Consider the following 18,576-nt stretch of genomic DNA (forward strand, 5'->3'; position numbering starts at 1 on the left):
ACCTCCATTCCTCATCTGCTTGTTGTAATCTGTTTGGCATTTCAATTAGAATGTGAATTAGACCTGTATGGTCCAATTTACTCAGAAAATACACATAGATACACATACATAGATAGCTTTGGCTACTTAGCTGAACGAGGGTGCCGGAGCACACAGCGCAGGGAGAAACATGTTTTTGTGACAATGCCACCCAGGGGAATTTCACTCCTGGAAAGCCTCTAACCCAGATGTAATTGTAAGGGACACATGTTCGTGTACATCACAGGGCAGAAATAGTCAAGTTTATCAAAACTATTTTATTTAACAAAGTAATTAAAGAAAACAAAACACAAAACAAAGTCTAAAGTGCCCATATGAAATTAATATTTGAACAAGATAAAATAAAAATACAGGGCAGGAACCAACCACGGCAACCTTTAACCAAAAAGGGGGAAAAACTCACACTAATCCACTTTAGTGTGTGCACTGCACACTAAAGACCACAGCCAGGTAATGTGATGCTGACTTGCGTCCACAGCACCTTTAGACAAAACAAATGTTAAAAACCAAGCTACAAACAATCTAAAATCCAGAACGTTTTAGTAATTAATAAGGAGCACAGATCAGCATATTAAATATAACTAAACAAAGCAACCTAAAATCCCATAAACAGAATAATTTAAAAGTGAAACCCATTCATGCAACATCAGCACAGCTCCAGAGGCAACGGAGTGCTCAAGTGACACAATCCTTCTACATATATATGTAATGTATGTATCTATATTTATATCTATATCTATATTTATTTAAATGTCTATATCTATTGTTATATCTATAACTAAATGTATATATTAATATCAATATCTATATTTATATGTATATCTATATAAGCAAGCAGCCATGCTACATACAAAAAACTGCAAACTTGGTAGACCAAGTTTCACCGCTCACCTGCGGCGGCACAATTGAGTGACCCACTCTTTCTCCGTATGAACGATCACCTGTGCTGTGGGTGAGGAAGACAAACAAGCAGTTTGCATGTTGTGTGCATGAGTGGATGAGATGGCAGCGCATCTAGACTATTTCAAGACCTGTATGACACATATGCTGCCACGCCAGTTGAGCCATGCCGTCACGCCGCTGAAGCTACCAGGAAGCTACCAGGAAGCTACGTGTTTCTGAACAGCTGACTTGAAGCTTATTGCCGGTTCTTGCCATCGCGATCTTGCCAACTCCACCAGTGTCGTATCTCCCAGAAAATACAAAATTGGGCAAAGAGCTGCAGCCCAGAGGGGGCTGTGAGCGTGAGGGTGGATGATTGACACCTAACGACGCCGACTTGCCTTAGCTAACAGGAGCTAACCAGCTAATGGAGGTAACCGTGCTGAAACTAAGGTTGTGTCTTAATATACGCCTTAATCCTTACATAGTTCCCTATATAGTGCTCATGCCATTTTCAAGGGGTGTCTGAATGTCCAGGGAGAAAAAAGTAGTGCACTCAAAATTACCCACAATGCATCTTGAAAAGTAGTGAGTGAGTAGTTAGCATTGATGGTCATTTTAGGTTTTGGGTTTTCCTTATCTACAAGCATATCTATAAGCCACAATCATCAACATTTCAACAACATTTCAAGAAATAAATGTTTGAAATGTTTCATTCTATGTATAATGAATCTATATAAAATCTGGGTTTCACATTCTGAGATGAGTGACAAAAATATTAAACTTTTTCATGATATTCTAATTTTCTGAGATGCACCAGTAAATAGTCCAGTAGAAGTTCAAGTAAATGGCACTAACCGGGACTTTTAATTATGACCTGAAATCAGATATGAGGGTTCTCTTTAAATGTACCTTATAGAATATACAGACTCATTCAAATAAGCAACCATTTGTTTCTTCTCCTCTCACACTCAATGGAACATGGGCTTGTACTTATATACCACTTTTCCAGTCATGCCTGCATGTCATCCATTCACACACACTGATACCCCATCAGGGACATCAGGGGGAAATGCAGGTTTCAGTGTTTTGCAGTCAAGAGAAACCTGGAATCAATTCTCCAACTTGCTGGTTTGAAGTTGACTGCTCTTCCATTTTAACCACTTCCATCCCTACATTTCCATTAATCTGCCTGTTGAAAACCAAAAACCCAAAGAGGAAAAATCTTCTCTTCTTTTAATTATTTATTTTCTTTTGCAGACCTTGTCAGTCTTTGTGTTCAGTGATGATATCCTGATGTAAAGAGTCAAATAAATCAAATCAGGACTCTGGGCAGTATCTCTGCAGAAAGCAACTATATGATTATATCTTTCCAAGGTTTATAGGCTCCATTTGGCTTCAGATCCCGGGTGCACATGCTAGAAATCCAGAATCTATTTGAGGTTGTTGTGTAGGTTGGAGTGCCGATTGGTCATAATATATTAACCTCTCTCAGCGCCTCGGGTCCAGCACACGCTGCACACTTTGTGGGAGTGTGAGATGGAGGGAGGACGTGTGTGAGAGATAGTGATGGTGGGATGGTGTGCACCATATGTACATGTATATTATATAACTTGTGACTTAATATTTCTACAAGACTGAAATCCTCTTTGTCTCTGCATTTCCATCTATCCTTGGACATCAGTGTGTATCAACCAGAGTTTTGAATTATTTTCCAGTGGGATTACCTTAAAGCTAGGCCATCCCACACACACCCACACACGCACACAGACACACACACACACACACACACACACACACACACACACACACACACACACACACACACACACACACACACATATATATATTATGCCCCTACTTTAATCCTGAATCCCCTTGAGGTTAATCAAAAAGTTCCAGGCCTAAAGTCCTGATGATGGAGTGAGCGCTGTTTCCCAAAACTCCCACTGGCTGAGGATTACACTTGCTGACAGGGAGGCCACTTGCATCTACTGGGGACAGTTGCTAAGGGTCAGCTACGGGTGGCTGAAATATCCCACCAAAAAAACACGACCTCTTCAAAGCTAAAACCTGTTTTTTCCTTCTAAATTCTATTCTATTTCATGGCATTTATACTTTTTCTTTTTTTTTGTAAATTTTATCAAACTGGAAAACATGCTATTTGCATTTAGTCTGTTTTCATCCATTTAACATAGTGTGGGCTTTAGTGTCCTTCAATGTTCAGCAGTAGATGAGAAAGTGGGTCAAGGAGATGTGGGAATTGAACCTTACACCTGTCTGTGTGTAATGTGCAGCTGCTTAACCAGCTGAACCAAACACCTACATTAGTATTCAGCTCCATCAAAACCAGTTATTTCCCAAGCCTTTCCATTTGGTATTTTTGGTCCTGAAGTGTAACATTTGTGTGATGGTTTAGTATCTGTGCTGCTCTTTTCTGTAGTATTTACTGTCTGAAAAATCTGACAGAAACAGATGTTAAACTCTCTGCCTCCAAACCAGCTCGGAAGGCTAAGAGGAAAAGAAGCTGCAGCTAGCTTCAAGGTAAACTTCACTTTACCCAGCAGCAGCTATCTGCAGAGCGCTTTAGAGTACACTCCCTTCACTTTACCCAGCAGCAGGGAATCAGACACAGGACTGGAACTAAAAGAGCTGTGTAGTGTTTATTGCTAATACTTGTAGCAAAACAATCACCACTAAACAGACAGCTTCTCAGAACTAACTTCCTCTGCTTCAAATCAAGCAACAACCTCCTGAGGTTAAAAGTGAAGCCTATGCAGAAGTGCCAAAACTTGCAGTTCCCCCCTCATCCACTAGGGGCTGCAAAACAGAAAAAATCCCATGTAAAAAGACCAACTTCACAGCAGAAATAAACTGTGGGGAAGTGAATTTTTTCTAACTCCTCCATTTAGAAATAATTTCTACTTGAAATTTGACATAATTAGGAGCGTGTCCTTTTGACAGTAACTTGATAACGGAGGAACAATTGTGGTTTTAAGCCGACCAACAGTATGATTTAGCTTTGCCCCTCTCACCTATTAGCTGGTTACCTCGTGCTAGCTCCTACCAGCTCTTAGCTACAGGTAAGTCGGAGTTTGCTAGATTTAAATCATCCACGACACGCTCACAACCCTCCTCTCAGCTCTATCTGTTTGTCCATTTCTGTATTTTCTAAAAGAGATGACGCGCGTCACGCTGCCAAGATGGCAATGGTAAGTACTGCCAAATGAACTTCAATTCAGCCCTTCAGAAACCTAAAGGTGACGTCATGGAGGCTCCATCCAGCTTTTAAAAACAGTCTTTTTCCCAACGTAACTGTGTGATGCGCATCTCTCGCTTCCCTCTTGCACGACTATTCTTAAGGAGGCCACACTGTTCTTTTAAAACGTGTCTGGGCATTGATATTGAAGGATATTGATATTATTGCCGGCCTGCCAGCTGGCAGTTGCCTGTCGCTGCAATAGATCCTGTACAGCTGGACACGGCTCGGTCTGGGGGGGGGGGGGTTTAGAAACTTCTTCCTGTTTCTGTGGATTTGGATTGAGAAGGCAAAGTGTTGTTTGAGGGGGTGTTGCCCCTCTTGCCTCTGCTTACAGCCGACCTCGCTAACAAACATACTGTACAAAGACGCGCATGCGTCCTCATTCCCTTCGTTACTCAACTGAAATATCTTTCTATAAAGGACAACTGTAGGTCACAACCTGAGCCTTGTTCCTTTTCCAGCACAGTGGGCTGGTTGCTGTTTGCTCAGAAGGCTCATTGTTCTTTATCACTGATGTGTTTGGGAAGTTATGCAAAAATGACCAAACTTCATGAAACTTGGTGGAAGGTTTGAGGACAGGCAAAGGACAAATCCATTCAATCAGCATTGAGCAGCTCAGAGTTTTGTACAAAAACAAAAGGTTGGTCTTACCAACAAGTCAGCCCAACATATCCTCACATACAACAAGGGCCATCGAGAGGAAACAACAGACCTTAAAATGATTCTAAAAAAATTGAAGAACATGAAAACAAACTAAGAAAATAAGTAAAATCAGATAAAAACAATGGAAGATCTTGTCTTTTGGATACTTTATGAACAAGGGGGAACCAGGACGCTGGGTCACAGAACCCTGAGATTGCTACTGAACCCCAATGACCGTTGAGCTGAATGAGAAATTGTAAGATTGTAGCTAACATGGCTGTCAGTCCTATCACCAACTAATAAAGGTTCAGTAATGTACCACCAGAAGGTCACCAAGACCAGCAATTCTCAAACTGGTGGTTTGGACCCCATAGGCCTCCTGACATCGTTTGCAGGGGCTGCCAGGCAATTGTAAACATGATATATCCTATTTTTTTCTTTTACCAGAGCTGGTTAAATTAAACTATCAATGCAGATAAATCTGTAAAAACTCTGACCTTCATTTTTTAACACATTAACTTAATAACAACAAAGTTAGTACACACACACACACACACACACACACACACACACACACACACACACACACACACACACACACGGTCATATTAAACATCTAAATTTGGCAATATTTTCATAAAAGAAGCTAATTTGGGACATGTACGTATGTGTCTTGTCAGAATGGTGAACGGAAACATGTTATTCTCCTCTTATAAGAAAATACTTAGATTTAGAGGATGGCTAAAGGATGACTCATTTGATAAATCACCCTAAAAAACACTTGGTTGTCACGTAGGGGTGGGGGTCGCAAACACCAACGAATGTTATAATGGGGGCTCAAAATGTTTGACAACCGTGTCCAAGATAACTTGAAAACAGTAAGAACAGTTCTTACTAAACTAAACCCAAAAATCTTTCTTAAAATTGCACAATTTAAATGATCGATAATATGTTCTTTAATATTTAGACATATTTTTTTAAAAATAATTTTGCGATTGTGACTGCATTTATAGGTAATTTAATTAGTGTACTTGTCAATGTCTTATTTAACATGTCAAAGCAAAAGATCAAATAAATAAAATAAAACAAAAACTCCCATGTAAAGGTAAAGGTGCTAACCGAAATTTTATTAAGGAATTTTACTGTAATTTTACACCTGTCTTGTTATTTCACAATATTTTTCTAGTATATCAATTGCCAGACTAAATTTTTAAAGCTCTCTTTTTTCTTCATACCTCGCTGGAGACATATCTATAAGCTAAAACATCATAAAAGGAAGGGATTAAATTACACTATTCACAAAAAGTTAGGGATATTCAGCTTTTGGGTGAAATTTCACAACAAGCCTAAAATGCATTCAAACCTGTACAGGTGAACTTAATGTGATCTTCTCTAAGCTTTTAAATGCACATGTCCAACTGTTAAATGTTTCAATAAATTTTGCACAAGTTGCTGTTCTCTAACAAGGAGCTTAAAGGCAAAAATCACGGCAGGTGTGTGATCCTTGAATTGACCAATAAATGTCCTGGTTCAATTAGAGCTGGTGTTTAAACAGTTGTCCTCATCATGCTGTTCACATTTTGACATCATGAGACCAAGACGACACCTAACAATGGAACAACAGTCCCTTGCCATTGCGATGCTTCAAACAGGACGTTCTCAGACAGAAGTGGCCACTGAGCTTGGAGTGTCACAGAGTGTCATCAGCAGGTTGCAACAGAGATATGGAGAGACTGGAAGAGTAACAGAAAGGCCTAGAAGTGGACGTCCTTTGGCCACATCCCGTGCTGATGACCGCTACATTGTGAACACTGCCCTGAGAAACCGGATGATGAATGCCACTCAACTCCAGGCATGTTTAAGAGAGGTGAGAGGCACCCAAGTGTCACGTCAGACCATTCGAAACCGTTTACATCAGCGTGGTCTGCATGCTGGACGACCTGCACGGGTACCTGACCACACCACCAGGCACAGGCATCATCGTCTTGCATGGGCCAGGCAGCATCTACGCTGGACGAGGAACCAGTGGGCCTCAGTGCTGTTCTCTGATGAAAGTCGATTCACACTGAGCAGAAATGATGGCCGGCAACGATGTTGGAGACGTCAGGGAGAGCGCTATGCATCAGTCACTGTTGTCACCAGGCGAGCTTTTGGTGGTGGCGGTGTTACAGTGTGGGCAGGGGTGTCCACTTGGTACAGAACTGCCCTACACTTTGTGAATGGTACAGTGACAAGCCCATACTACCTGAATAACATCATTAATCCAGTGATTGTGCCCCTACATGAACAGCACAGGCCTAATTTCATCTTCATGGACGACAATGCTCCTGCTCATCGAGGCCGCATCATCAGGGAACGGCTGTTGGAGACTGGTGTACCTCAAATGGAATGGCCTGCACTCTCTCCAGACCTGAATCCCATTGAAAACCTGTGGGATCAGCTGAGCCGTCGTGTAGAGGCTCGAAACCCTGCACCCCAGAACCTCAATGACCTGAGGGCTGCCCTTCAGGAAGAGTGGGATGCCATGCCTCAGCAGGCAATAAGTTGCCTTGTGAACAGCATGAGACGTCGTTGTCAAGCTGTAATTGATGCTCAAGGGCACATGACGAGATATTGAGACGTTCAAATTTTTTGTTGTGGTGTAACTACCATTGCTGTTACCTTTTGTGTTGAATAAATTTTTTGAGATGAGGAAATCAGTAGTGCATCCTTCTACTTAAATGTCTTACTTTTATGATATTATATCACTGTAGCATGAACATGTTGCATTTTCCATAAATTTCACCTGAAAGCCAAATATCCCTATCTTTTTGTGAGTAGTGTATATCCTGCTGGCTTTGTTGGTCCAGCAATTTCAAAAAAGTAAAACTGTCTAAGATAAATAGGACAATTTTGTAAATTGCTTACTCAACTGTGACTGGCAGCAAACTGTCAGCTACTTTTTTAGACAGTAATGCAATGGAAGTTTCTGCTGTTAACTTAAGATGCCATGTACAGTCTTGGGTTTATCAAATGTGTTTGTGTAAAGAAATGATGAACTGTAGCAGCCCTGACTGCAGCACCCGCATTGAAAATAAGCTGACACTCAGTTCTTGTGTTTCCATCAATGCAGGTTGGAGTGATGTTGACAAATAAATACTTGCGACTTGTGTAGAGTCAGCCAGTATAGTTTACTCTGTTTTTGGTCAATACTACTTTTAAGACAAGTTGTTAAAGACATTCTCTGCTCACGGAGTGGTGGAAAACCACCTGCAGGTGGTGGACAGATTTCGTAGAAATTTGTGACTGGAAACACCGAGCTGTTGTAACTAAAAACAACAGCATGTGGGTGAGGGACACTGAACCAAAGACGGGACATTTTTAGGAGGACAGATAACAAGAACAAACAAAGAATTGCAGTGATCCTTTTCAGGTTGACACCAAAATCCCTTCACAGAGCTTCATGATCCAGTTCTAGTTGTGCTATGATCGTTGAAAGAAGCCAGATGTGATGGGGGGTGGGGGGTAGTACTCATGATGTGTCTGGGGTCAAACTTAGAAGCATTATACATGCAAACACAAATCCATGTTACCTTATCTCTGGCCCCAATGACAACAATCAGCATTATGGTCAGAAGGGGAGAGATAAAGTCATGTGATAAAGAAAGTGCATCACCTATTATATGTATCGGGACATATTACAAAAAACAACCTTCTGAAATGAGAACTTCTGCATGAAGACAAGAAATACAGATTTAATTGCTTCTTTTTGTCATTTTATCTGAGTGCTTGTGGTTTGAATTTTATTCCGTTTGCCTAAAACTGGTTTTCGTGAGATGTCAGTGGACAGTATTCTGGTGACGTGTGCACAGATGTAGATGTTTCCGTGCTCCAACACACCTGGTTCGAATGAAACAGCTTGTTGTAAAGGACTGCCCATACAGTTTGACCCTTTCATCTAATTCAGGTCTGCTGCAGCAGGAAACATGTAAAACCTGCAGGTTTGTGGTCCTTTTGGGCAGATTTTGCCCATCCCTGATAGATCATGGACCATGGCCCACTGTCCTGCAGACTTCCAGTGTTTGCTGCAACACACCTGAGTCAAAAAATGACTCATGAGCAGACTTGTCCCGAGCTTTTCAGAGATTGATTTAATTTGAATCCGGCTTGATTCAGCAGGGAAACATCTAAGACGTGCAGAATTCTGCGATAGACAGTTCAAACACAAACAACAGGGTTTGTCCTGTGCAGGGGTCTTTCTATCTGAACCATCATTAGCTTTAATTAGCATGTTCTGTCCATGCTAGTGGGAGATATCTCTTGTTTTTCCTTCCACTGTGCAGAAAAAATGCATGTTAGGTTAATTGGTAGCTCTGAATCAACCATTGTGGTGAATGTCAGCATGGGGGGGGTCATTTGTCTCATTTGTATCTGCCTGGTCTTGTGATGGACCCCCTCCTTGCAACAATGAAAACTGGAGGAAGTGGATACGAATGATGGATTTAACATTTATCATGCTAGCAGAGGCCTGCACTCCTCCCTGGGCTGCCACCTTATCATGCTGGAGGGGTTTGTGTGTCCTGAAGCTTCTAGCAGATTTGTTGTTGGGAGCTTTTTGCCCCTGGTAGGGTCAACCATGGCAAACAGGTGTCAAAGACCTCTATGATGACAACAACCATGGGCGGAAATGTTCCCTTGCCTGGATGCGGGTCACCGGGACGCCCCTCTGGAGCGAGGCCTGGGGATGAGGCATGAGAGCGAGCAACTGGTGGCCGGGCCTTTGCCTGTGGGGGCAGGTCGGGCTCAGTCCAAAAGGGTTACATGGGCCCCACCCCTCGTGGGCTCACCATCTGCAGGAGGAGGCGTAGCGGTCGGGTGCAGTGTGAACTGGGCCGCAACAAGAGGTGGGGACCCTGGTAGTCTGATCCTCGGCTGCAGAAAGTGGCTCTAGGGATGTGGAATGTCGCCTCTCTGGTGGGGAAGGAGCCTGAGCTTGTGCACGAGGTTGAGTGGTTCCGGCTAGATATAGTTGGACTCACCTTGACGCATGGCTTGGGCTCTGGAACCAGTACGCTCGAGAAGGGCTGGACCTTCTTCTACTCTGGAGTTGCCCATGTTGCTCTTGTTCTGCTGGGGGACTTCAGTGCTCTCATGGGTAATAGTGAGTTATTGGGGGGCACGAGTTTAGCCCACAAGGTGTTGAGATAGGGTGAGGAGCTCAGTCATCCAGGAGGGGCTCAGAGTAGAGCATTGAGATGAGCCAGTTGAGGTGGCTCAAGCATCTGGTCAGGATGCCTCCTGGACCTCCCTGGTGAGGCGTTCCGGGCACGTCCCTGTGGGAGGAGACCCTGGGGAAGACCCAGGACACGCTGGAGGGATTATGTCTCTCGGTTGGCCTGGGAACACCTTGGGATCCCCCTGCAGAGTTGGCAAATGTGGTTGGGGAATGTGGTTTCCCTATTTAGGTTGCTGCCCCCGCGACCCGACCCCGGATAAGTGGTAGAAGATGGATGGATGGCCTGCTGCTGATCAAAGCTCGATAGATTAGATTGTTTTATTCATTTTGTTAAGCATGTTAGTTTTTTTGGGGACAGAGTGCGGCATCTTTAGAAACAATCGTGAACTTGCTCAGATTATGTGAGGTCCTGCAGTAGTCACTGTTTTATTTATTTATTTATTTCTCACATGGTCATACAAAAGGTAAAACAAGACTTTTCAGTACAAAAACAAAACAATACAGAGCGCCACGCTCGAAAATGAGCAGGAAAAAGAAAAGTTCTTGTAATATCTGCCCCTTTCTTAATAGAAATAGAAAAAGAGGGAGGAAAAAAAAATCTTAAATGTCTTAAATTGTTCACCTTATAGATAGATAACTTCCCACATTTTAACTGTTTGTGATAATTTCCACAAATTAAATTAAATTTCTCATACATATATTTATGTACAGTCACATTTACATGTACATAGATGTATATACATACATGTACATGTATAAATATGCACATATGAAACACGTACATATACAGACAGACATGCACATACATACATTATACATAATCAAAGTAATTTATTTTACTCTGACTTATACAAAAAACTAAACTTTTAACTTGTTTAAAATTGAAATGTTGAACATCAGCTGTTGACTTTAACCTGAGAAAACTGAACCTTAAACAATTTCATAAGAAGGACGAACTTCCACAACACGGGCAGAAACTAACTACATGCAAACATCCAGAAACACGCTGATATTCAGTGTGAACGTTCCTGCCAGAGCTCCTCCACTCCACTCAGGTACACTGGCGAAATTGCTGATGGTAAAACTGAGAATATAATTCTGCTTACTGACTCATATGCCTCATTCAGATGATTTATGTTCTCATTTATTCTGATCCCTCGCCTCCCCAGTCCCCCCTCCCCTCATGTTTTCTCTCCCTCTGTCCCTCTCCTTCACGTTTTCCTGCTCTCCGTTCCTCTGAGCACAGCAGGACTGAGGCCATGATGTTCTCAGCGTTCGTGGGAACAAGAGTCAAAACAAGTCTTGCCCTTGCAAAGCAATAGTGAAGCATCACAAGAGCAAAAACACCTGTGACGCACGCTCACCTCGCTGAGGCTTGCCCTCTTCTGGTTCTACAGGAATAGCTGCCCCCCCCCACTTCACCCCGGGTTGCTTTCATCCTTTCATCATACAAAGGAAAATAGAACAGGAGGCCGTGGAGAGCCTTGAGTTTGTGGATGGAAGAGCTAGAAGGAAGAGGACGTGTTGAAAGCATCGGAGGAGCTCTGATTCACCTGTTTTGATGCTCATTCATATGCTAATGTGTACTTTTGTGAATATAATACGACTGTGATGAAGCGTATGGTCTTTACACAAGCAGGATGTGTGCGCCAGTGTCTAAGAGGCCGTCGAAATTGTAATGTGAATCAGCTTGGAGATTCACCACGCTTCCCTTTGCTTATTTCCAAGGCGTGTGCTCAGTTAGCATGTTTTGCATTTTGAAGAGCCCAACAAAGCAACAGCAGGGGGTCACATGTTCTGAATTTTTGCGAGATTAAGCGCACACAAACACAGAGCGCTCGCATGGTGGTCAGCGCTTTGGGTTTCTAGTTTCATGTGGTTTACAGCTTGGTTTAAAGGTCTAAAGGTCTGAGCTGTGCACTACAGGTTCATAAGTCAGGAGAACATCTGTGGTGCTAAAAATGTCTCTGACCTACTTGCAGGTTCTCTTCAAAGACAATACCTCAGCTCTGTGGAAAATTACTGGTCAGTCCTCCTGAACTTTGTTGGAGTTAATCTGAACATTACATCCAGCTCCAATGACTTTATTTTGCACGTCCTCCTGGTTGTTTTGCCTTCGTGGTTGGTTGCTGTTTCTTTGAGAAAATTGATAAAATTCCTCAACAAGATGTTGGAAACATTCCTCAGAGACACCAGCAGCAGCCTGAAGCGTTGATGGATCCATGTTGTCATGATGTTTCCAGCAGATTCTGATCCTACCATGTGAATATGGAACTGAAATCCTTCAGACATCTGCTCCTAGTTCCAACGGAGTCACATTTCTAAAACAACTGATTTTAAACAGGAAAATAGGCTGTTTCATGGTGGAAAAACACGTTAAACACGTATCATAGTTGGAACCAGAGCTCATGTGACATCAACCAGACATTCTGGTTCAGACAACTGCTGCTGGCTGCATATTTTCTCTTCCTCAAACCTTCTCTGGAAACCCTGCAGATGGTTGTGTGAGAAAATCCCAGTGCAGGTGCAAGAAAACACATGTGAACTCGTTGGATTTACTGGTTTCTGCATAAATTGGACAAAAAAGTTTTCTGATTTCCATCTAAGTAACAAAAAGAGAAAAACACAGACTGCTTTAAGTAATTCTACACAAAAACAGACACATTTTCATTTTTTGTTGACACATCATGTAAACATTCACAGAGCAGGGTGGAAAAATATGCGAACCTTTGGATTCAATTACTCATTCGCCGTCCTTTGGCAGCAATAATCTCAGTGAAACGTTTCATGTAGCTGCAGATCAGACCTGCACAACAGTCACGATGAACTGCGGACCTTTTTCTCTTTGTAGAACCTTTTTACTTCACCAACATTCCTGAAATGCCTGGTGGGAATCACTCTGTTGAGGTCATGCCACACTGACAGAACCAACATGAGGTCAGGTCTTTGACTGGGTCTCTCCAGAAGGTGGACTTTCTCCTCTTGCATCATCCATCCTTCAGAGCTTCAGTTGGTGAGCAGATGGTCTTAAGTTTTCCTGCAAAATGTCTTGATAAACTTGGGAATTCATTTTTCTTTAAATGACAACAATCCGTCCTGGCCCCGAGATAGCAAAGGAGTCCCAAACCATCCATCCATCCATCCATCTATCCATTCTTTATTCATCCATCCATCCATCTTTCATCCATCCATCCATCTATCCATTCTTTATTCATCCATCCATCCATCTATCCATTCTTCATTCATCCATCCATCCATCCATCCATCCATCCATCCATCCATCAATCCATCGATCCATCCTTCGTCCATCCATCCATCCATCCATCCATCGATCTATCATCCTTCATCCATCCATCCATCCATCCATCCATCCATCAATCCATCGATCCATCCTTCATCCATCCATCCATCCATCCATCTATCCATTCTTCATCCATCCATCCATCCATCCATCCATCCATTCATCAAGCTAAGATGGAGTTAATTCCAGTCACCAGTCCACACTCACACTCATCCCTAGGAACAATTTTTTAGAGTAACCAATGAATCTAACATACATGTTTTTTGGACTGTGGGAAAAAGCTGGAGTACCTGGAGAGAAGCATGTACATGCAAACTCCACACAGAAAGAGCACAGTTTGAACATGTCACGCCATGTTCAAGCCACCTAAATCCAGTTTCTTCCTCATTCTGATGCTCAGCTTGAACTTCAGCTAGCCATCTTCACAACGTCTACATGACTAAACATATTGAGCTGCTGCCATGTGATCGGCTGATGATCAACAATCAGATACCTTATTTGTCAAAAGTGCAGATTAATCAGGTTGCAGTTCTTGGATACAAACTTTAGTATAAACTGACTTGTTCACTATGAACCAATGATGTGAAACACATCACATGCCTCTCTTAGATGTTTTTCCTTTTCCCTTTTTTGGATCATACATAAATCCATGAAAAATGCAGGCTGGTTTCATTCATTTCTCAAACATGAATCTCTCATGTCAGTTTTAAATTCCCCTCCACATTTCTGTCTACGTTCCGCTTGTCCACCTACAATTCAGGCTTAACACTGATTGTTTGATCACATGCAGATTTTATTTTTCCACGGTCTTCTGACATTTGTCATTCACACTTTTGCTGCAGTTTCTTTCCACTCAGGCTTCTTCCACAGATGGCTGTCAGCCTGAATCAGACTGTTTGGGAGCCTCTGAGACTAGTCAGCTCCATTCACATCCTCCAGGGAACCCAGAGTTGTTGTTTCTTTCTTATCAAACCATCAGCCAGCAGATATTTATTTCTCCTATTTGAAGGTGGCTCTTGGAAACTGACCCAGTTTAATCAGAAGCACTGTGGGGAAAGCGCAGAGACTTGAAAAGTGCTGTCACAGCCTTTATAGTGAAATATTCATCACACATCCAACAATAACCCACTGATTCGTTTTCATTTAAGCATCTTCTCATGATCAGTAATCCTCTCTTATTAGACAAGGATGTTATTTGATAGATCTGTGGAGTTAAAATCTGATTCGACATGTGGAAAACCTGAAATATAAAGCTAAATCTGTGAATGTTAATAACAAACCGAGCTCATCACACCTCAGCTACATGCTTCCTCATCCTCTCTGTGCTGCCTCTCTCAGACTCCATACATTTTCCCAGCTAATGGATAAAACATGAACTTGAAACTTGGAAATTATTGATGAAAAACAAGCCACCAGAGGCTACCTTCATCATCTTTGATGTATTCAGACTTCCACCTAACAGTCTGTCCAAACTTCTCTGCCACAGCAGTACACACTTACACTCCACTTCTCTCATAACTGACAGAAACAGTTGAAAATATTCATTTTTTTATATTATCCACAGACATAAAAATACATAGCATGAAACTGCAGAGGTTACATTACATACAGCCATGTGAAAAATAGGCTACAGCCTCCTTATTCGATCTAAAAATTATCTCATTATTTATTAAACAAGAACTCAGGTTGAATCATCAGTATGAGCTCCTTTATAAAAGCAAATGTTTTGGACTGTTGGTCTGCAGCATTCAGACGCCAAGGAGGAGAGACATCAGCCATGATCTCAGAGAAGCAACTGTATCTGCCCCATCTGTCTGGGAAGGGTTAGAAAGTAATTCTCAGTTCATCATTTGACAGAGAGAAGGTATATTTGCAGGTGGGCAATATTCAAGACAGCTGCTAATCTTCCTCAAGGTGGATGTCCCAGTAAGTTCAGCCCAAAACCAGACCATGTAATGATCAGACAGATTGCAAACAAACCCCCAACAGCTACATGTCAGACTCTCCAGGCCTCAGTCAGCATGTTATATGATAAAGTTAATGATGATTATGAAAAGAACTTGGTAGAACAGTTCAAGTTTACATGGCTATTTCTGAATAACCTACAAGACTTCCGGAAAAAGGTCCTTTGGATAGATTAGACCACAATGGAGACGTTGGGTCACCAAAATCACCATAACATCATGTCACCAAACAAACACCTCAAACATCTGGTTGGGCACAGCGGGGCTGATGATCTGAGCTGGTTCTGCAGATACAGGAGCCGGACACCTTTCAGTCACTAGCTACATTTACATGGAACAAATTTAATCCAACTAAATGTCCAATAAGAATAAATTCATTGTGTAAACACATCAGTTGCTTTCAGATTACACAGTATTTTTAGTCAGATTGTGAAGAGGGGTTTAAGGCTTTTTATCATGGGATCGGCAGGCAAAAACAACCATGTTTACACTCAATTTGACTGTTTTGGAGGTGGATGTTGTTTCTGCTCATGCTTGAAGCACGTGGAAGTTTCGTGATGTAAAGAGTTTTCATTAAAGACTTGAAAAATAGCAGCAGCAAAACAGAGCCAGACAAGTAGGCACTGGGCATGTCAAAGTGTTCTGATCTTATTAAATCTGTCCACAATGGATAGACTCACTTTAGTTTTTATGTAAACATGTCAGGTGGAATCTCTAATCAATATTATTTCAGTCAGATAGATAAAATATATGTCCATGTAAATGTAGCACCTGAGCGAAGCATAATCTCCTCTGGACACCAAAGTCTTCTAGAGTTAACTGTAAGTCCATCTGATTGAGAGCTAGAGCTTGGCTGAAACTAGCTCATAAAACAGGACAACAGCTGTGTTTCGATTACATCTAGAATTGTGCAAAAATTAAATATTGCAATAAAAAAACGCAAATGAAAAAAAGTTTTTATGCTTTTTATGAGGTGGTTTTTCAGAAACTTTGATTAGAAAAATACTAAAAAAAAAAAAAAAAGTGCAATGGAGAAACTTTTATTTTGCATTTATGTGTCCCAGCACATGACCTAGTGGGTTATGTGCCCAGTTCATTTCAAGTACGGCACAATGTGGAACAAACAATAGCAAATTTCAGAGTTTTAAAAAAGAAAATGAGGCAGAAAAGCTTCAAAAAGCGTTGCAAATTCTTTGCAGTAAGTAGAAAACTCCAAAATAGCGCTATGTAGCTAGCTTGATGAAGCGCATGGTCTTGCATATGACTGTCAGAGTTCAGTAAAAAAAAAAAAAAAAAAAAAAAAGACTGGAAAAATGTTCAAAATGGTTTCAGATTGGGCATCTGGCTATTATTTGAAATTCATTTCAATTTCCTGAAATGACAATAAACCAAGAACACACTAAAATAAAGATGTAATGGGTAAATCTGCCTCGGGAACATGAATAATAACCGACTGTGCAACAAGGCTCTGCAACCTCCAGAAGCATGACGAGTTCAACTATCAGCCACAATCCACCGCCATTTGTGGCTGATAGCTACCAACTTTGACCTCTGACTCTGAGAGGGAGAAGCAAATCACCCAACCTGAGGCCTTTCAGAGTAATGAGTCAACTAACTGAGTGGGTCATAGGGAGCCCCGAGTTACAACAGCTGCAGAGAATCTCGCCGCTGTATTTTATAGAAAACAATGATTTAACCTGCACTCTGTAGCCAGGGAAGATCTGGATGAATAAATAGCCCTTACATGTGACTATTACATGTGACTACTGTGCTGTCTGACTCATGCTGAACATATGTACAGTTTCAAACACTGTTCAATGATCCACAGAGCACCAGTGATAAAAGCTACACATCAGCTTTTGGTGTCAAATCAAAAGACACATTCTGCAAATGAAGTGAGAAACTTCATGAACCTCAAACGTAAAGAAAATTCTGAGCAGGACTAATGAGTCTCACCCCCCGTCTTCATGCTGTTTGATTACTAGGGCTTTTAGCAGAGGCTGTGATATGTTACATGTTGAAATTAGAATGACTGGGTTCCATTAATTAAAAAGGAATCCATTAAAGCTGGTATTCTAATGGCCGCTATGCATTTTCAAGCTATTCCTGCTACTGCATAACAAATAAAACTCATGGTTTTATGGATATGGATCAAACACAAGCTAAATTCCTCCCAAAATTGAGATTCTGCATAAAATGAAAAAACAAAACAAACAAACAAACACATAATGTAATAATTTGTAGATCTTATAGATCTATATTTTATTCCCAACAAAACAGAAACAACATATCAAATGTTCCTTTGTTGTTGCCCACCCAGCAAAAAACCATTAATAAGACATTGGAAAAATGTTGAAAAGACGTTGGAAAAACATTGGAAAAACATTGGAAAGATGTAGGAAAAATGTTGGAAAGATGGAAAGACATTGGAAAGATGTTTAAAAGATCTTGAAAAGACATTGTAAAGATGTTGGAAAGACATTGAAAATACACTGAAAAGACAGTGGAAATACATTGGAAAGACGTTGGAAAGTTGTTGGAAAGTTGTTGAAAAGACATTAGAAAGATACTGGAAAGACGTTGGAAAGATGTTGGAAAGATGTTGGAAAAACATTGGAAAAATGTTGGAAAAACATTGGAAGAATGTTGGAAAAACATTGGAAAGACAGAAAGACATTGGAAAGATGTTTAAATGATCTTGAAAAGACATTGGAAAGATGTTTAAAAGATGTTTAAAAGATCTTGTTGGAAATACGTTGAAAAAATGTTGGAAAGTTGTTGAAAAGACATTAGAAAAATACTGGAAAGATGTTGTAAAGATGTTGGAAAGACATTGTAAAGATGTTGGAAAGATGTTGGAAAGACATTGTAAAGATGTTGGAAAGATGTTGGCGCCTTTGTCCAAAGTCTAATCACCATTGTGACTTGCTTGAAATGTGAGAAGATGTCTTGGAGATGGAGAAAAGACATTTATAGAAAACAGTTCCTCCACACTCACTTATTCCAAAGTAAATTTGCAGAGACTGCCCTGAAGAAGTTATTCAATCACAGTGAGACAATCCCTGATTAATCCAGAGAGCGCCCACACATCTCTAGAACACCAAGCAGAAGCTGAAGGTTTAAAACTGTGGTGATCTTGGGAGCCTAAGGCTTCATTAAAACCACACAATTCTCTGCTGAAAATAATTGACTTCCACACTTCCAGAAAGACTTCCAGAAATATTGTCTGTGAACACAGTTAGCCCTGAAATCTCTACAAGAAGAAGCCATA

The sequence above is a fragment of the Telmatherina bonti genome (assembly GCF_933228915.1).
Source record: "Telmatherina bonti genome assembly, chromosome: 21".
Taxonomy (NCBI): Eukaryota; Metazoa; Chordata; class Actinopteri; order Atheriniformes; family Telmatherinidae; genus Telmatherina; species Telmatherina bonti.